Source organism: Drosophila persimilis, unplaced genomic scaffold, assembly GCF_003286085.1.
Source record: "Drosophila persimilis strain 14011-0111.01,24,50 unplaced genomic scaffold, DperRS2 tig00000191-arrow-pilon, whole genome shotgun sequence".
Lineage (NCBI taxonomy): Eukaryota > Metazoa > Arthropoda > Insecta > Diptera > Drosophilidae > Drosophila > Drosophila persimilis.
In genome coordinates this window covers 13,983,864-14,005,230 of record NW_020825298.1, presented here as the reverse complement: position 1 = coordinate 14,005,230, position 21,367 = coordinate 13,983,864, and the positions used below count along the sequence as shown (strand labels likewise).

Below are 21,367 nucleotides of genomic sequence, written 5' to 3'. Positions count from 1 at the left end.
TTTGTAGCTTGTTTCTGTACCCCCCGCCATCGTCCATTTGGCACCTGGCCACACATCGAAATTCATGAAAATTCTCCTCAGAACTAAATGGGTTTCTGTTTCCCTCGCATTTGTTGCCGTAGTGCCCCTCGTTTTGTCCAGTTTTCAGTTACTTTTTCAATGGCGAACCGCTTGATTTGCTGTCTGTTGTTTCTGTTGTTTCGGTCCATATTGTGTCACATCTACTATGGCATCCCCAACCCATCCCTTCCCATCTATGGGGTTTCAACATAGTGGCATAGTGGTTCTATTTTGTGGGTTCAGCAAATGAAATGGAAGCGACCAGAATAATGGATTCAATTGATTGGTATGTCAGTGGAATGCATCGAGTGAAACGAATTGATTTATTCCGCTAACAATGCGGATAGGTAAATGTACGAAAACGACTTTAATATTGTGTAGCAGATCGTATTCATGCCAGACTATAGCAGTATTTTTGTGTAAATCGCATTCTGCAAAGGGATTAATATCTTTCAGTAATTGATTTACCTTTGGATATTCAATATTTCATATCTTTCTATTATCTAAAAAATGTTACAAATCATTTTCGTTTGCTGTGATCCCATTAAAGTTTTAGGAGGGTTAGTGAAACGGCTGCACCTTAGCCGTTTATATTTAGATTTGTACAATCGATACCTTAAAGGACGCCTCGTTAATGTTAACAAAAAGAATGAAACAAAAATAACATCAATTTTGATTTTGAAAGCGTAATATTTTCCAACTTTCCAATGGCGCTGTTCTAGCTCTTAGAGGACGAATGGACGGACGGACAGACATGACCGAAAATCTATATACTTTATGGGGTCGGAAACGCTTTCTTTTGGGCGTTACACAGATCCACTTTTCGCAGAAATCTAAAATACCACTATACTCTTTTGGAGTATAGTTTATACCCATATATAACCACAATTCATTAAAAATGGTTAAGCCCCAAATCTATAAGAAAAAGTCGGTTTAGTTTGAAGCTTAAATACAAATAGTGTTGCATAGTGTAATCGGGTTGCAATACCACATTCCCCGCACGCTCTGACATTTTAGTTGTTCCTCATAATCGGATATTTATAACATCAAAAGTTTTCTATCGCGCACAAAAGTTAGTTTTCTGTTTCAGTTTAGGTTCTTGTTGAGTTTACGACCCATTCCGCCCTGCCAAAAAAACAACAACTGCCCTACCAATTTCTCCTCTTTCCGTGGTGGCAACCAACATTATTTAAGTCCACAAAACTGCTTCATAATGTCGTCGACTTGTGCAACCGGAAATTGTTTTGACGTTTGTTGTGGTTTATAGCCCAGATGATTTGCTATGTCTCACGAATGCCCCCTAGTCATCCTACCCCCCAAAAAAACCTCAAAAAGTATATAGCTGCTCATCTGTGCTGTTGCTAGCAAACAGGAAGTACAGTCCCCTAATTCATGCCACACAGACTCCCTTGCCGCTGTTGCCATAGTTAGTTGGTTTGGGGAATTAGTGTGTACCCTATAGTCGGTGGGGTGGACTTTATAGACAGAGGAGATGATTTTTCGACATGGTATCTTGATCTTGATCAGGAATTATAGATATAGAGATCAAGGCCTTAGAGGCCTTATCTCAGAGACTGTAACTTATGATCCTATCCATAAAGCATACACAGCTTTTGTTCTTACTCAGGATGGACAGATGATTATGAGAATCTGTATCTCTCAGCGACTACTAGAATTAAAGACGTAAGAGTTAAAGGACCTTATTATATATAGGACACTTGCTGATCTGGCAAAACATTTCCGCTATATTGTGCACTATGTTTATTACTCCGAAGGATGTCATTTGGAATAATGAATTAAGTGTGCAATGAACAACACATACTATCGGATTTATGTTTGAATTACAACGCTCGACAGTGTGGATATTATTTGGCCTAAGCACCAATCAGCACTTTCGGGTGAGCGGAATACTCAAAATTTGGCTCAATATTTGGCTGCAGATCAAAGCTTATCTGATTATGTTCACATTTTGTATAGGAATTTGGATTTTGTTTATATAAAAATACTAAAATCCCGATTAAAAAATGGTGTGTAGTGTTAGCATGGTGAAAAAACGTTCATATAACTTCTTAAATATTGGTCGAGCCAATTGAGAGGGGTTTAATCACAGAGCATTGTAACCCGAGATTTTGATACATGCATTAGATAATATTAATTTTTGTAGATTTATAGACATCTAATTATTTATAAATATATCAGTCTAACTATTTCGCGAAAATTGCATTTTAAATTTAGAAAACTTGCTGGCATTTCTTAATGCAGTATTTGCTTGCTAAAAACCACTCCTTTGTAAGAGGTATCCTTTAGTCGAAGTCGAGTCCAATGCACTTCTACTGTTCATTTTGTTGGTTGACTTCTTTTGGCCCCAAATGAGAGTGCGGTTTGGTCGCTTAGCTGTTATTTCAGTTCGTTAGCATAAATTTGTGTTGTCTGAACAACACAGAATTTGCCACCGACGATGACTGTCTGCATTAAAAGTCGAGGACCTAATTATCCGGACTAGCAAAAGGAACAGCCACAGAAGCAACAGCGGAGCAACAACGGCATGAAAAGAGTCAGCTTTCCATGCAAATGAGTTTAAAATTGGGGCACAGAAAAAAAAAACAAAACAAAAAAAAAGAGGAAAACATGAAGAAGAAAATGCTTAATGAATGCATTGCGAAAATTACATTGTGGCAGCCGCTAGATTGCGTGACGACAAGCCATTCGGTGGAAAGGGTTTTGTTGAAGTTTGTGGCCAAAGGGTTTTTGGTGTCTCTTCCCCTGTCTTAAAGGCTTGTTTGCCTGTCTCTTGCCCAAGTTTAAAGTTCATTTATGGTCTTCGCTGTCACCGAAGGTCACCGCCTAAATGTCTTGACCCTGAGTGAAAACCAACACCGTTTCCTTGTTGATTGTTGTGTAAATAATAAATGAGAAACTAATTATTTGTGGATTGCGTTCGTGTCTTCATTGTTGGGCCATTTCGACCTGAGGTTACCCCTAATTGCATTACGTATACGCCATGTCTGCCACTGGAACACAAGACTAAGGGGTACACGAGCCACCAGGTAAACCCAGGGTCAACGGGGCAGGAGGGCAGGGCATTCAATGTCAAGAACCACTTGGCAATGGAAACCCAAAGCTTATCGATAATACATACATATCCTTTTCAGTATATATATACATATATATATAAAAATGAATGGCAAACAGAGGGTAAAGTGTGATTGACATGGGAAAATATTCAATGGATTCATATTGATTGTGTGAACGATAGGGTCAAAGGGGGGGTTTTGCAAAATAAGGAAGGTAAATTTAAGTTGGAGTCCCCAGCAACCCCAGAGTACATCCACTGAAAGGTAGAAATTTATAGAACATTTTTGATATCTCTCCTTTCAAATCATTGCTCATCCATTTAGACTTCAGCAAACATATGCAAATATTTCGCATGATTCACACAGGAATGAGTAGCAGTACAACCCGCATTCCACTAATGAATAGCAATTAAGCTAAATTCAGTAAATAACCCCCAGACTAATCTGCATAGCAATCAGTTTAATCAACCGTACTGGCACATACACATACCCTCCCCCACCTAAGGACCCATTTCAGGGTCCAGGCATCTTTAAGTAGGAGAGAGACCTACCTGTTTAGAGTAGCCCCCGTCAGACACGGAGCCCATTAATATGCAGAAGGCAGAACGTAGCGAACAGACTAGAAAACATATCATACTCAAACATGTTTATTTGGGTCATTATGCAAACAGGAGGCACCAAAGAGAAACAACCCAGACTCAGACTCAGACCCAGACCAAGACCCTGAGAATGTGATGATAAATGATATGCTGCTGGTCTTTGAACCGTAAATGATGCATATAATACTTTAAGTTGGGTTCTAATCCAAGCTCTCCGTGGGGGTCGGTCGGAAGTGCAAACAAATGTGTGCAGGACGGGACGGGTCGGTATGATTCAATGAAGCAAAGACCGAAATGAAGGAACCTCCCTCCTGGGGAGAGAGAGGGCATTGTACGGGTGCACCCTCATCCGCCATATTACCAATGCAAATCCCAGCAATAAGTTCTGTAGTGCCAATTTATAGGGGGCCTGGTCTTGGTGCCTTTTGTTTATCTGCATTTGCATATGCGAAAGGGGCCCACGCCCACGCCACCGCCCACCCGACCCCAGGAGTGTGTTTTATGAACGAAATATGCATGCAGCGGCCTCAAAGTACAAATACAATACAAAAATGCTTCTCAAGTTTTGCATATTTCCCCAAGTGCCCAAAAAAGAAGGGGAAACTTTATTCAAAACAGCAAAAAAGAAAGGGTGGAAAATGAGTTCCAAGGAACTTTACTTTATTTTCGGAGCAACAGTCGTAAAGGAAACTCATAAATGTTGAGGAAACTCGAGAAGCTTCAAGGCATAAATCCTGAGACATGACACATCCTGAGGCAAACATCATGCAGGGATAGAAAAAAAGGACAACAAAACTATACGAATGTGGGATGTATCAGAAAAGAAGCTTACATCAATTAGAGTTTAATCAGATTCACATCCATATATATGGAGTATACAAAGGCAAGCCAAGACTTTAGGCATGCCTTTTTGCATATCAATTGGGACTGACATTTGTCTTAAAATGTATAAATAGTATATTAACAGTATAGTAATTTCAATTTACTAAGTAAACAACCAGGAATAATCACATTTGCAGGCTAATCGTGCTCTATTCCAGCAATTGATTCCTACAAACATTTCATGTACTGAAACATCTCCATCTTCTTTGGTAGGTGGGATATGTAGTTTCAAAAAAACTTTCTTGATTCCAATCCAGTATTCGACACAGTATTCGACAAAATTATCGATGGAGACTGTCCCACCGATAAACCCCAATGATTTGTATTAGATTCATCTGAAAGCCTATCCGCGTCCCACACTGCGGTTTTCAATATTATGGAAATACTTTGAGGAAAAAATTGTATCATAATCATTTCTCTTATAGGAGATGATAGTAAAATGACTAAAAAAAAGCCTAAAAATTCCGGAAATGTGAACTTTGGCTTATTTTAATATGATTTTAAATGATGTCAGTTGGTTAAAATACTTTCATTAAATTTAGAAAATTATATTCGGACTAAAGACATGGTGGGATGGTCGACACAACCTGAAATTAATATATTTAATTGCATGCTAAATTGTAGGTGTTGCGCCTGTCAGAAAGATACAAAACAAGTGATTTTCCAACGTCCAAGAATCGGCATGAGAATCCTGATTCTTTTTCTAATAGGTGAGTCGTAAAGCGTTAAATTAGGAAATTTAGTAAGTTTTCTTTCTCGGGTTTCAACTATGGCTATTACCTTAAAAGAAAAGAGTTGGCCAGAAAAGATTTTGAACACACAACCAAACAAATATATGAACTAATGTAAACTGAAATTTATTATAATTGCATGCAAAATTAGAAAATTTGCGCCTATTAGTCTGGATGTATAAAGGCATTGCATGAAATATACAAAATATTCATACTGTTTGCATATCCCAGCCTCCAAGCATCATCATGAGGGTCCTCTTTATTCTTTCCCTTATTGGTGAGTTTTAAAGCCTTAAATTAAGACATTTATTAAATTAACTTTCTCGTGTTTAAGCTATGGCTATGGCCATGCCGCAAGTCCCAGTCAGAGGCTCAAAGTGTTCGCCACAGTGTCCTCTGAAATTTGATCCTCATTGTGCGTATACTGATACCAACGTCACAGTTAATTTTCTGAATGACTGCCATGTGAAATATAGTGTGTGTACGATGGCAGAATCAAAATGGAAACGTAAGTTAAAAAACAAACAATGCGTAGATAAACAAAAATACTAAATTACATTTCACAGCCTTCGTGAAAATTGAGAAAGGAAAGTGCGCTTAATTTAAATATGAATTCCAAAATGTACTCTCTCTATTTTACAATAAAAAAGAATGTAGTCGTTTTGATTTAATTTAATGACGGTTCATCTCGGATTACATTTCGTGTCCTTTATGTAGGATATATTTTTTTGCTATCATTATGGTACGTTTAAAGATCAGTATCTTTGGGTGGGGATAGATGGGATAGAACCCCATCGCTTTGACCAGTCAATGAATTTTGAATTTTGTAGGAACAAAATTTGTAGTAAGAAAGTTGAGTTTAAGAGTAGTAAGAGTTGATTTTTTCTTTTTAATTCGAAACATTTACTCAAAGACAAATTTGGGATCTTGAACACACAACCAAACACATATATCTGCTATTGCAAACTCCAAAGATCAGGTATTAAAATTGTATTACAAAATATAACTAAGTCTAAGTTTAAAGTATACGAAATGATTTTCAACGTCCCATGCCCTACCCCTTTCCCACTTATTGAGCTGTAGTATCCCAGCGATCGAAAATGTTATATTTAGTATTGGATTTTATATAGTTAACGGAAAAATATTGTAAATATGGGAGTTTTGTCCCTAAATGGAATGAAAATAATGATACTATTCATATAATTTATTGAGGATTTATATTCGCTTCGTAATCTCTACAAATTTGTATATCCTGATTAAGTAAAAGGTGGAATAATAGTGTGGCATTCGGATATGAATTTTCAACAGGCAAAACATATGAGTAGCACAAATATATTTGGGTCTAGATTTATTTCCACAATGCAGGATGGCGCATCCTGCAACAAAGTGTGGAAGCAATATTAAAAATTCCACAGCCATAGATGGGTTCTCAAGGAAACAATCTCAAGCCATTGAGTCGAATATCTTCCTGTCGTGACTTGTCGTCGACGACGAGCGTCTCTGTCTGTCATGCTATGAAATCAAATTGTGTGTGTTTTTGGTCGGAAAATGGCCAACTCACTCGAGAATGCTCTGGAGGAAGGAAACCCCCTGCTGTGATTGCACTGTCAAGTGGCAAACGTGTTTCTACTTCAAGGCAAATAAAGTTACGCCTAAATTGAGCAATTCCGATGGGGTCTTTCGAGTGGATAATGTCCAATATCTTCTACAGGTAATACATTTGGCAAATCATTTAATTTTAGGATATTTCCATATGTGTTCGAAGTAGCTTTTGAAAAACTCTTAAATTAATTTATCGTTTAAAGGGAAGCTAAGCCATAAATTAATTAATTTACATATCAATTGATCTCTCAATTTGAAGAATAATTAAATCAATTTTTCGGCGCACCAAGCAACAGAGGAAAAAATATCTGACGGCTCGACAAAGCCGCCAGAAACAGGGGAAATTCATTAAAGCCATCTCTGGGAAAAGCCTTAGAGCCTGTCGACAACAGAGAGTGCTAGTGCGATGAGGAGGGAGACGACACCACCTCTCTCACACCTTCCGAGCCGAGTTGACAATGTTTGTCATTTACGCTTCATTTAGTTTTGGCCATTGAACGAGCACTTGATGCCGATGCTGATGATGTCTAAATCAGACGATGTTGGTTAATCTGTGGTGGGCCTTAGACCTCGCTGGAATGGCATTGGGGTTTGGGAGGCACAACATGGAGTCTCAGGAAATTGCCGGAGATGTGCCCGTCGAACGCGGTGTTTTGTTTTTTAGAACACTGGCCACAGAATTTGTTTTGTTTCTCTATTAATATTTCTTTTTTCCGGCTCCACGAAGCGTAAAATAACTTATTATAACTGAATAAGATAATCATCAAAAGAGGACCCCTCGCATGTGGTGTGGGCCTTGAGAAATGGCAGCTGTCATTGCCTAAGCCATAGACGACATTTATATTAAGAGATTTTTTTGTTCTTGTTATTTCTCAAAGGAAACAACTGCCAAAGGTGATTTCTTTATATGGGGAACATCAAGCTACAATCACAATTTTGTAAGTATTTTCTAGGAAATTACTTTTAGGAGATTACTTTATGAGGTGCGAGGATAAGAGGTTCAATGGTGATGCATACGTCTAAGGTACTAATAGGGATTTTATTTGAATTAGGGAAACATGGATAATGGTTTCAACGAAGAAAAAAATACAACACATTTATAAAAGGTGTGGTCTATATTTTATTTATAGAATACCTCTGCTAAGAATTTAAGAAGAAAAGAAAATTGTAAGAAAATTTTCACTTTATGCCCTATAATATTTATTCAATTTTAATCGAGTTAAGTGGTAAATATCATCTTTATTCTAGGAACAAACCCATAATTCTGGTGCCGCAAGTTTTTCTCTATAAAATCAACACAGAATGTTGCTCCTCCCATTCAATTACTAGGTACATGAATTCCAACGCCATAACACAGTTAATGTTCCCACAGAGAGTGCAGCATATGAACAACACACGTGCCGTAACATTTTTCAAAAGGTTTCCTAATGAACCTCTAGGCATCTAGCGTCTGCCGTCTGCCGTCTGGGCGTTGGTTCCCACGCAAATACAGGAATCCGGCATTTGTTAATCGAGACACGCACACGCAAATCAAAATCACAAATACAAAAGCACACAGAAGACATAGGCGGAAAGACATAGGCACACCTGCGACAGGTTCCTATCAACGTTATTTGTTTTCTTTGTTGACAAGTTTTTCTTCACGTTCAGGAAGTGCCCCGAAAATTGTGTGTTATCCTGAAATAATCATCGCTTGGGAAGGAGAACTTTTCCGAGTTCAAGGAAATTTATGGATAATTTAAAACTTTCTTACCAGTTTGAGTGTAGCGTATGTGAATTATATTTACAGTATGAATCCTTTTAAAGTACGTTTTTCGTTGCTTCTTTATCCTGATGCTGATACTGTTTGATTGAACTTTCGTTTCGTTTTGTGCACTGACTCTGGGACAAAATTCACTTTTGGGCTACTTTGCTTCTGTTTGTCCTCTCAACATTGTCGTCTACGGGAGAGTCTTTTTCCCGGTGAGCAATTGGAATCGCTAGTTTTTCACATGATTTAACATGCAAAGCACAATTTCACGAGAGCTTTGCAGGATAGATGCTCGGGGGAAAACTCTCGTCCTCCTCTTTCGACTTTAACTTGATTTTCGTTGAAATATTTCGTTTCCAGTTCTTTGGATTTTCACATAAAACGTTGGTTATTGGGTTTTATGGATGGATGCTTAAAGCATATTTTCATTGCACAAAATGTTTTGTTAATTTAAATTTGCATCGCTGGCAACACGCTTTATACTTGCTTGCTTTTGCAATATTGCGCATTCGCCATGGTGTACGTATACAACTATTACAGCTTCCATTTCCGATTAAAGCTGGCAATATTTCAAATCATTTCTAAAAATAACACACAAGAACTACTAAAATACTTTGTGGTACTAAATAAAAGCTAACCGGAAGCCAATTGATCGTTTTCGTTGTTATAGAGCCGATTAAGACAAATGCCACTTCATTTAATGTCTCCCAGTGCCAATTTTATTATGCCAATAAAATCATCTAAGTTATTCAATTCTGGCTGATGGATGCCATCGAACCGGAGAAGGCAACACTTCAAGGCTTACCCAAGAGATTACCGCCATGAAAAATGACAAATTGTGTCAATCATTGCAGGGATAACTTTTCACAGAAACGCTATCCCGACGACAATCAAATTGAAGTTACATCACGCTGCGACTATCCCAGAGCACTTTAAAATATCTAATATCTTTCCTCAGAAACTTAAAGTTTTGAGTGCACTAAGGGGGAGATTTCAGAATATCAGTCGAAACTCGTTAAACTTATAAGCGCGAGGAGGTTCTTTGGAATTAGTCACAGTTGGGCCAAAGTCTGTTTGGAATTGCTTTGCTTTTTACGACTCTTTTTTAAGTACATACATATGTATATATATTGTATAAGTTTCTTTGAAAAATGAAAGGTTTTTCACTATTTAAATGGCTGGAGCTAGTTAATATTAAACTAATATATTTTACAAATTAACAGTTTTAATTAATAACCAATAAATTAATTTACTTTTTATATTTTAAATTATCTCTTGTGTTTTTATTAAAGAAATTATACTTTCTATATCTTTAAAGTGGATTAAATCCATTAATTAAAATGATTTTTTGTCCGTCTATTTTATTCACTTATTTCTATTAACTTTGCAAATATCATTGTGGCCTTTTCGCATTAAGACAATAATATATTGTACCATAAATTATTCATTTTACAATTTTGCAAATCTTTTTTTCTGAATATTTTGTTATTGAGATTTCAAAAACTTCATGAATCACATGAAGCAATTTCGTTTTGTTTTGACATTTCCAAATAGTATTTCAGCATAAATATTCCCAAAAATCACGTTCCCACTCACTCACACACACAAAGGGGAAAATACGATCTAACACTCGAATTCTCAGTACGAAAACACTTGAAATATTATCCAAAAAGCTCACGGTACGATGATTGGCTCCGAATTTCTTTACAATTTTCGCATTTCGCGTCCGAATCGTTTGAGATGCCGCGACAATCTAACGGCTCGTTCCCGAAAGTCGTCGAAGTCGTCGGAGTCGGCGGCGTCCGACGGCAAGCTAACAGCCGATGCTAACAGCTGTTAACATTAACAGTGCCCGTCGTCTATTTTTGTTGTTGTTGTTGTTATTGTTGTTGCGGTAGGTAGGGGCAGACTGTTTGCGTCACGTGCTGGCGTTTTGTTGCTGCTTTTGTTGCATTGAACTTGAACTAGTAAGAAAATTGTTGTAGCTTCTGTAGTTGTGTGGTTGTTGCTTCTGTTGTTTTGACATTGGCGCGCATTTTGCCGGCTGTTTTGTTGCCTTCCCATCGCTCTCTATGCGCATGCTCTCTCTCGCTTAGGGTGACCATTCATTGGAGCCACACTGCCTGCCGCATGTAGGAGTGTTGCCTTTCTGCCATTTGCGAAGGCGGTGCAACGGTAAAGTCAAATTAATTAGGCCACCAACATCTTGCATGTGTAATATGATAATGCCAAAGGAATAATGCATTTTGGGGGAGAGCTGATTTTAAATTCTAATATGTATGAAATCTACAACAGTACGTATGAGTAATCTGATTTTGGGAGATTAGCAAGGTCGAATCTAGGAACCAAAGCGTGTAACCTATGTACGTTGTAATGTAATATATTGGAGTTTCCAGGAGGAGGAAACCAATCGTTGCACAATTAAGGCATTTCTTATATTTAAATATAGTATTTATATATAGTACTCTCGACTACTGACTGCTATTTCGGGAACTAAAACCCTAGCCGATTCCAAAACATAATGCTTTCTGGGATTCCCTGTCCTTTCCACCCAGTTGCACCTCTAACAAAAGGCTTAAAATCACACAAAAATGTTCTGTGGTCGAGTGCCAGAACAGAGTTTCGCTACGCAGTGCCAGAAACGTGCAAAACAGATCCGCAACAAGAACCACAAGAGTGGCAACAACCTCAATGACTTGGCCAACAGCCATCCCATCCCCATCGTCATCGGGAGGGGGAGGGGGAGTGGCGAAGAAAGAGAGCTACGTCTGGGAAAAGAAATTAATGCAGTCTCATGTGCACACAGCGACGTGGAAGCAAAAAAGCCCATAGACCAAAAAAAAACAGCGCTTCAACTGCCGAAGGATGCGAACCATTTTATGGCCCTTGCAATTAAGAGAAAATCACCAAGGTGGCGTCGCGTCGCGGAAGAGAGAGTGGCAGAGGGTCAGGGATTTTCCGAGCGCGCTCATTAAATTCCAAACGTGCTGAAAGCCCTGAAAAAACAACGACTTCGTTAGCTTGAATGCCAATGATAATGCTTAGCAGCTCACGATCCGATACTTAATTTAGTCAAAATGCTGGAAATACTTAGCGCCCCCGAGGCTGGCTGGCCGAGATGTGCAAGGCATGGGCTGTGGGCTGTGGGTCCAACGGAATGGGCACGCCAGAATGGCCAAAATGTCCAACTTTATTGCAACAACGGAAGTTGTTGGCAGTAGAGCGGAAGTTCCGTCAGTTAAGTGCTTGCATCTGCCGCACATTCTGCTGCTGCTGCACAGATGTGGCGCCCAAAAGCAGACTATGCATTTTTCATTCGCCTTTTTGGGGAGAAAAAGGGTTTGTGGGATGAGCATATACATTTTTGGTAGCTTTTTGAGGAAAGAGAAAATGTGTAATGGGTTGAGGAGTTTCAAGAAGAAAATTAAGGGAATAATTAGGTCTAATGAGTGGGAATAAAAAGGAAATGGTAAGGGAATCTAGACAAGTGATATTTAATCAAAAACTAAAACAGATGAAAGGACAACGAGTTGAAGGAAGTTTTAGCTATTCCTTACAGTTGTAATACATATTACGTATTTGAGTTGGGATCTGAAGGAGCTTGGATCAATTGTATGTATTCATTTGATCACTATATGAGGAGATATAAGGAATGCAAGAGGCATTGCAAGAAAGAGGAAGCACGAAAACAATAAAAGGAAAGAGAGAGAGAGAAAGCAAATAGCGAATAAAGGCGACTCATTACCTACGATCTGTGAGAAGCGCATAGAACGGCACTGGGATAATACCAATGTTTAAATACACCCTTAACAGCAGTGTGTACTAAAGGTCCAGTGCGGAACTGTAGCTTGGGCCCTTCTCCTTTGTTATCTTTTGCCCTTTGACATAGTTGAAATATCCAGACTAAATTTAGTCAATCTCCCCGTGTCCACGCCTTATAAAGCACTTCCCTTAAAGTGCGCCATCGATGCGTGCAACAACTTGAATTAAGTTCATCGATTCTTGAGATGCGATGCCATTTTTATGCTGCGGACCCGTCCTTCACTCAAGTGGCAGTTACAACGTGAACTTGATACTGAAAAATTGAACAAAGCAGGGAAACTTGCAACGTCTGTGCATGTCGAGTCTGTGGAGGTGGAGCACAAGGTTGGAGGTTGGAGGTTGGAGGTTGGAGGTTGGAGGTTGGAGATTGGCGAAGATTTGCTTGCATAAAAGTTTACAAACAAAAATCAATTGTAGTTAGCAACTCTGGTTGTTGCGCCACACAGCTCCTGCCACTGTCAGCCAATGTCACTGGCAGACGAGCGAGGCTGCAGCACTGTGCATATGTTTAGAGTTGGGATCGTAACGAATTGGCAACAATTTTTGTCAGGGGCTAAGCCGCAAACCAACCAAAAGACAAGGCAAGCTTCTTCGTGGGCTCCAACGGAGGGTAGTCTTTTCTTTTCTCTGGGCTTGTTGTCTGCCATCCTCTGCAAAACTTTTGAGACTCCTCTCTCGAAATTCTTTTCCTGAATTTGCGCCAGAGAGACAAACAGAACAAAAATCGAACTGCAACTTAAATCGTTCGTTCCACGGCCAAGTTCAAGTGGAAAAGTAGTCATAAGTCGCTGCCACATGGCGCTGTACGGGGGAGTACTCGAAGGCAAGCTTTTGGTAAATAATTTAAGTATGTGTACATTGGGCTTAGGAAAGAGGCAGCCAACCAGCGGACAGATAAAAAGTTCCCACTGGATGCTTCGGATGCAAATTTAATTTTGTGTCACAGCATGGCGCAACGGGCAAAGAATTTATATAAACTGCTCCTTCCCCTTCCTTGCCACATGTGTGTGGGTGGGTACACACCAGTCCACAATTCCATTGAAATTTAATTGATTTTTGCTTCAGCATTTGGCAACACTCACAAGAATCATCAATGCATTTTGGAAGCCAGGGAGGAAGCTGAATAAATGTCGTGACCAGCGGGACAGCCAGCTAATAAATCAATCAAACTCTGGAGAAATATATAAAAAAGAGCTCTGTGATGCTAGAAAACCTTTTCGTTAGCGTAAAACAAACAACACAGAATATTCTTAGCTCTCAAGAGCATACAGTAAAATATACAAAACTTTTCCCATATCCATGCCGGAAGTTGGGCAACACTTCTTCCGGGGCCGGCAACATTTTTAGCCGTTTGAACAGGAAGCGCAGCCACATCCCTGGCTAACCACACACTCCACCCAAGGGCTGACTGATTGATGAATTTTCATATGAAAATTGCATAAATTCAGAGCATATTTTATAGCGAACAACAACGCCCGAAGACCCATGCATTTTAAATCTGCGCCCATAAATTCAGGGCTCGTCGTTTAATAAACATTCATTTTGGAATAACATCAGCTTTAAGCATTTTGTTTATCAAAAGAATATATATTTGCCCAGCATTGTTGGGCCCACAAATAACTCATTTTACGACTGTGCCACATAAGCGTACAAATTTAATCAAATGCTTCCCCACTATAAACTCCGAGAGCCGTAAAGACCGTAAAGACTTAGGACCAGCTAGAAAAAAAGATGAAGTCAGAGCCAGAGCTGTAGCCCTTCACGACTTAACTATGTGTTTTGTCATAGAATCATATCAATTGGTTGTGTTCCAGGCAGCACTTTCTCTTCGCTTTCTACTTGGATCAACCCCAGCCCAGATGGCGAAGAAGTTTCAGAAGGTGAAACGCTAAAGAAACCCCATTCTGGAACCTCCTTCAAGTGGCGTTAAGCCTTTGTATTTTCTCTCTAATTACCAGCAGCAGCGCCAAGCCGTAGCAACAACCAAGAAGAAGTGTTGGCCTGTTGGGCCACCACTCTGGCACGTTAGCAAATCTTATGGAACACTTCCAGATCGGACCAACCAGCCAGCCACCCAGCCAGCCGTCTAATGAATAATGACAGCTCAGAGCGTGAAAGCATGAAAGATTATCGGCCGGACAGCCGATTTTCGTGTACGTGTCGAGGGGCATGTGCAAATCGAACAAACACGACCTTGAGAGGCGGATAAGTGGCCGTAAAGTGGGGTGGTGATGGGGAGAACGCCGAAATATTCACAGGCAAAGACAATTATACAAGCCATTTGCTTCCATTTCTTTTCGCTGCCAAGACTTTTCTCAGGGCCAGTCAACGAAGTTAAGATGAGGCAGGTGGTACGGGTACTTTGATTTTCAACAGACCTTGTACAAAATATTTCCGACCCCACTTCAAGTGTAGATAATCCTAATCAATCGTGGAATGAGGTTTCTCAATCAAAAGATGGTTTTTCTAGACAAATAGTATTTGAAATAGATTAAATACGAATTCTAGAAATATATAAAACATAAGGCGGTCAAAAATGTACAGCAGAAAATATCCATACAATTTGATAAGTGTAAAATTATATTGGACTCAGCCTCCGAAATTTTAAATCTTGTACTATTTAGATATATTTCATTTTACAACACCCATATTCCACAGATATCTATAACATAGTCTTTTTTGCGTGACCTTCCATCTATAATAATTAATAATTAAATTACAGCCACCCAAAGTTTTCGGTGATTTTCGTTTAGAAAACGAATTTCTTCTAAATTTTCAGTATTCTTCTGGCATTCTGGCATTTCCCAGCAATCATTTGCCAAGCTGTAAAATGAGATTGATTTAAATCGTTATTACAACCTGTTCTTTTTTAGTCTTACGTGGCAGCCCTGCTTCCTTACGCCTGCAATCATCATTTTCGAAATAGCAACGGTTCCGAAAGGGATGTTCCTCACGCCCTCCATCCACGGCACAAACAGGACTAAACTCAGAAGTACACCTTGCACTAAAGCAACTTCTTGTATCGATTGATGTGGACAAAGCTTATAGAGAAATTCCATTAGAGAATTCCAAAATTCACGCTCTGAAACTCACCGATTAAGGAAAGCATCAAGAAGACCGTCATGACGATTCTGAACAGTTGGGATAATGCAACAACTTGAATATTTTTTAACAAAATACAGTGCTTTTATACATCCAGCCTGATAGGCGCGACATTAATAATTTTGCATGCTATTATATTAGATTCAGGTTGTGTAACCAGACACGCCCCTTGCAAAGGGTATTATCACTTCGATCCGATGTTCAATGATTTCCCCATGCAAACGAGCTCCATATCTAAATATGTGCAAAATTTTGGTCGGTGTAAATTAATAAGCTTCCAAAGATCAGAGTCGTATTTAGATATATTTCATTTTACAACTCCCATATAACCACAGATATTTATAACATTATGTGTTGTTTTTTTTGGGGAGGGCAATCATCAAAAGTACGTTTCAAAGCTGTAAAATGAGATTGATTTAAATCGTTTCTGCAAACTGTTCTTTTTTAGTCTTACGTGGCAACCCTGAATCCTTACGCCTGCAGTTAGCATTTTTTAAACCGCATTTGTTACCAAAGAAATATTTCTCACCCTTTTCATCCGTCGCACAAGTAGGACTGTACTCCAGGGTACATAATGGAGTTGCGCAACTTTTAATAAGAGTTGACGTGGACAACGCTTAAAGAGAAAATAATGAACTAAATTACAAAATTCACGCTCTAAAACTCACCGATTAAGGAAAGAATCAAGAGGGCCCTCATGACGATGCTCAACAGTTGGGATAATACAACAGCTTGAATATTTTTTAGCAACATGCAGTGCTTTTATACATCCAGCCTGATAGGCGCGACATTTATAATTTTGCATGCTATTATATTAGATTCAGGTTGTGTAACCAGCCCCGCCCCTTGCAGAGGGTATTATCACTTCAATCCGATGTTCAATGATTTCCCCATGCAAACGAGCTCCTTATCTAAATATGGGCAAATTGTGGAAGGTGTAAAATAAATAGAATTCAAAGCTCAGAGTCGTATTTAAATATGTTTAATTTTATAATTCCCATATCCCCACAGATATTTATAACATTATAATCTTTTTCCGGAAGGGCAACCAAAAATATTACGTTTTAAAGCTGTAAAATGAGATTGATTTAAATCGTTTCTACAAACTGTTCTTTTGTAGTCTTACGTGGCAACCCTGATTCCTTACGCAAGCAGGTGGCAGTTTTGAAAGCGCATCTGTTACCATACACATGTTCCTCACCGTTTTCATCCGTCGCACAAACAGGGCTGTACTCCAGGGTACACTTTGGAATTAAGCAACTTTTAATAGAAGTTGACGTGGACAACGCTTAAAGAGAAAAAAATGAACTAAATTCAAAAATTCACGCTCTAAAACTCACCGATTAAGGAAAGAATCAAGAGGGCCCTCATGACGATTCAGAACAGTTGGGAAAATACAACAACTTGAATATTTTTTAGCAACATGCAGTGCTTTTATACATCCAGCCTGATAGGCGCGACATTTATAATTTTGCATGCTATTATATTAGATTCAGGTTGTGTAACCAGCCCCGCCCCTTGCTGAGGGTATTATCATTTCGATCCGATGTTTAATGATTTTCCCATGCAAACGAGCTCCTTCCCTAAATGGGTGCAAATTGTGGAAGGTGTAAATTAAATACATATATTTCATTTTACAACACCAATATCCCCACAGATATTTATAACATTATTGTCTTTTTGTGGGATGGCAATCCCCAGCTATAATTTTCAGAGCTGTAAAATGAGATTGATTTAAATTGTTTCTACAAACTGTTCTGTTTTACTCTTACGTGGCAACCCTGATTCCTTACGCCTGCAGTTAGCATTTTTGAAAGGGCAACTGTTACCAAAGAAATGTTTCTCAGCCTTTTCATCCGTCGCACAAACAGGACTGTACTCAGCGGTACAACTTTTACTAATGCAACTTCTAGTATCGATTGACGTGGACAAAGCTTATAGAGAAAAATAAAATAAATACAAAATTAGCAAAATTCCAAAATTCACGCTCTGAAACTCACCAATTAGGGACAGAATCAAGAGGGCCCTCATGACGATTCTCAACAGTTGGGAAAATACAACAACTTGAATATTTTTTAGCGACATGCAGTGCTTTTATACATCCAGACTGATAGGCGCAACATTTATAATTTTGCATGCCATTTTATTAGTTTCAGTTAGTTAGTTATTAGTTTCCCTGCAGAGGGTATTATCACTTGGATCAGATGGGCGGTGTAACTTAAATAGAGTCTAAAGATCAGAGTCGTATTTAGATGTATTTCATTTACACCTCCCATGCCCCCAGATATTTAGATATTTAAATACATGCGATATTGTATGTATTACAACCATGCCTTAATAAGAGCAATTGTCATTGATAAATATTACGACTGCTGTGAATTGAGATTGATTTATATATTTTTGACAAGCTGTTTTATTTTTTCAAGCTTACGTGGCAAATTTGCTCACTTACGGCTGCAGTCCGCATGTACCACCATTTTCATCAACCGCAAAATGAGGTATACGGTCTAAAGGCCAGAGTTGATTTTAGCTCTTTATTTTTAGCTTTACTTTTTTATCAAATTTAATCTCGTCTAAGGCCATAGCTTAAAATATAGAGAGAAGTTATTAAAACTGCAAAAATTCACGCTGAGTTTTACTCACCGATTAGGAACAAAATCAAGAAGACTCTCATGACGATGCTTAGAAGTAGGGCTATTACAACAGTATACAAATTTTTAAGCAGCATACAGTGCTTTTATACATCCAGCCTGATAGGCGCAAACTTTCGAATTTTGCAGGCCATTACATTAGTTTCAGATTGTATAACCAGAAATAGGAATTTCCGGAACAACGTCCACCATGCCAAAAAACATTAGAATTAAAAAGAACCAATTTCCATGTACTTGAATAATGCAGACGGTATTAACACTTCGATCAGATGTTTGTATTTTTTGTTATACAAACGACCCCTTCCCTAAATGGGAACTACATATACATATCAAATCCAGAGACTATAGTACCATTTAGGGATTTACCACACCCATTATACCCACAAATATATAGACCATAAGTGTTTTATTTTTGTATTTATTTGACGGCTAACAAATACCTATATCGTCCATAAAGGGTATGATATGCCATCCTAAAAGAACAGCCTTCAAATTGTAATATATTTTGTGATTGACAAAAAAATTTATTATTTTTCAGGGCACTTCCCTCTGATAATTTTCTTAATTGCTTTGAAATGGGAGTTAGTATTTTTGTTTATCATTTCTTTTAACATAAAAAGCGTAGCTTTGAAACCAGTAATCGCACACCGTGGGTTCTCTTTTGTAGGAAGATTTAAATAAAAGAATTTTCGACTTGGTCTTGACGTGGCCATTGCTTGAAAATAAGAGGGAAAACTTACTAAAAATTAGTGAAAGAATAAAGAGGACCCTCGTGGCGTTGCTTAACAGTTGGGACATAAGAATAGCATGAATGTCTTCAGCATCATGCAAGTCATGCAGTGAATGTCGAAAATCTAGAATTTTCCATATAACCAAAGGCGGAGATTTACCCCTGCGGAGGTTATTAGTACCTGCCATAGTAGTCGTCCGTTTGCAAAGATTATCCAAGGCTTCGAAGGCAAGCTTCTTTCTTACGGGTATTTTCCGCAGGGGGGGTATTTTATGCACATCAACCCCTGATGCTTTGCATACTTTGCGGCGCATTGGCATCGCCCATCGCCCATCGCCAACACAATTTGTACCGTGGCCAATGTCATGTGTCACGTTTGCTTTCATTTTGCTTTGACTCTTTGGCTTTTGTTGGGAATTTGCTGTTCGTTTGCTGTGTTTGCTTGCTTTGCCATTTTTGCCGCTGTTGCAGTTGCCATATATTCTCTCCTTCTCTCCAGCTCTCTATCTATCCATCTTTCTTTCTCTTCCCTTTCTGTGGATGCTACCTTCTGTGGTACACTTGCATTTTATACGTTCATTGGCTTTGATGTTGTGCCCTGGAAAGTGTAATGAACCCTTTGGCGGAATGGCGATGCCGGCAATGGGGCATAAAGCTCACCAACCAACAAGCAGAGGCACAGAGGCACACTCGTTCAGATAGATAACACTGCCAGCAACAGTCTGTGAGTGTGTCTGTGAGATAGTTTCTTTGTTCAGGCTTCACACACAAGACATACAAAATGTGGGTATGTAGTACATATATTTGTATTCGCATTCATACTTGGAGCTCTGGACACATTAGGGTCACCCTCTGCCCTTTGCAACATCAAATTAGGCTCATACGTGATCTTAAGAATCTATTTAACATTTATAGAACTCTGGTCATGAATTAAGCATCTTTAAAAAATGTTTAAAATTCATTCGATATCCCTGGCAGTTGTTTGCTCTTCAGGGCTGATTTATTTAATTACATCCCAGAACCAGACACACTACAAGTCATTCGAAATGGCACAACACTTTCAAGTGCTCAATCAGTCGTTTTTGGGGTTGACAACATTATCCACAGCGAGGGGCGTGTCCCAGAAAGAGACAGAGGGGCATGAACGTTTAGCCAAATGTGGCCAATTTCTCACATTAATGCGTTGGGAACAACGACAGCTACAGGACTGACAGAACAAACAGATGGTAACAGTCTGGCAGGCAGGCAATGAAGTAAGCCAATTCGGGGATCAGGGATGGCAAAATCGAGTCTATAATGGAGTCCATAAATTGTTAGAGTAAATTTTATCTTTACTACTTTAGTTTCTTGCTAAAAGACTACATATTTTCTTGTCATTTAGTTCACATTCAAAAGCTGTAAACCATGTAAGCTGCAGCCCTGTTAGTCTTCATTGAGCCATGCCATTCGTCAGACTTGAAGCAGACAAAAGTCGCCTTGCTTTTCGGGGATATTCAAAATAAATACCGAACTTTAAAGACAGCTACAAAATACCCAAATGCCAGAAATAGAAACAGAAATATGGGCTCGAAAAAAATTGAAGCTTCAGCCAAGAGTCACGGGCTGTTCTGGCCAGGTCTGGGCCGTTTATTCATTGTTTTGCCTGGAGTCGGCTACGAATACGAATACGAATACATGTGGTGCTGCTACACGGATATCGATGAAGCGATATGGGCATGAAGTCAAACACTGAAGCGGAAATTGCACGATCTTGTCGGTTGCCAACAAAGCCCCTGTCCTGGTGGACTTGGCGCGTTGCATGCCAAATGAAATGACAGGCTTTATGACCCTTTTAAAGCGTGAGGCCCACAGGCAATTTGCCGGGAAAAAGGAGTGCAGGTTCTCATCGGTAAAAAGAGTTTGGCAGCAATGGAAGATGCCTGATGGACAGCCCAGTGCCTCAAATTAATTGTGTCTTACAGATTGGCTAATCCGACAAATGGCGAACCTTTTAAAAAGTTCCGAAGATAATTGATATGCCATACAAGACACCAATTAGTGGGGATGTTCTCGTATTTGCAGCTCATGAAAGGGCAACTCAAACATGAGTCATGAATTTCAAGTGGGCCAAAAACCCTATTTGGGTTTCCTTTAGGCAAACTTTTCGTCAATTTTCTAGCCACTTTTCTCCCCCTTTTTCTCGGGGCAAGTTCAATATTTGAGTATAGCAAAGCATTTATAATTCAATTATGTTGATGTATTAATAAGGAAGCCGGCACAGAGGGAAGAAAGAAAGCGCGTACTGCCCACACGGTAGGGCATCCTTTGGCACTGCCAATAGCCGGCGGAAGTTTGTAATTACAGTCCTTAAAGGGCGCCTCCTGT

At 39.1% G+C, this 21,367-nt stretch overlaps 1 protein-coding gene and 2 long non-coding RNA genes across 4 annotated transcripts in view; all 3 read right to left on the bottom strand.

The window, feature by feature from the left end:
- The window catches only part of LOC6588793 (trissin receptor), a 68,427-nt gene that overhangs the window by 29,302 nt on the left and 17,758 nt on the right, over positions 1 to 21,367 (bottom strand). The gene's annotated exons all lie outside the window — the stretch shown is intronic.
- LOC113565672 lies at positions 15,988 to 16,977 on the bottom strand. 2 transcript variants are annotated; one of them, XR_003408710.1, is made up of 3 exons: positions 16,963 to 16,977; positions 16,077 to 16,238; positions 15,988 to 16,020 (listed from the first exon to the last, which is right to left on the bottom strand). It is a non-coding gene; the product is annotated as an uncharacterized LOC113565672 (long non-coding RNA). The 2 variants fall into 2 exon arrangements; XR_003408709.1 differs by lacking the exon at positions 16,963 to 16,977 and adding an exon at positions 16,291 to 16,305.
- On the bottom strand, positions 18,002 to 18,321 carry LOC113565673. The gene is made up of 2 exons (XR_003408711.1): positions 18,266 to 18,321; positions 18,002 to 18,207 (listed from the first exon to the last, which is right to left on the bottom strand). It is a non-coding gene; the product is annotated as an uncharacterized LOC113565673 (long non-coding RNA).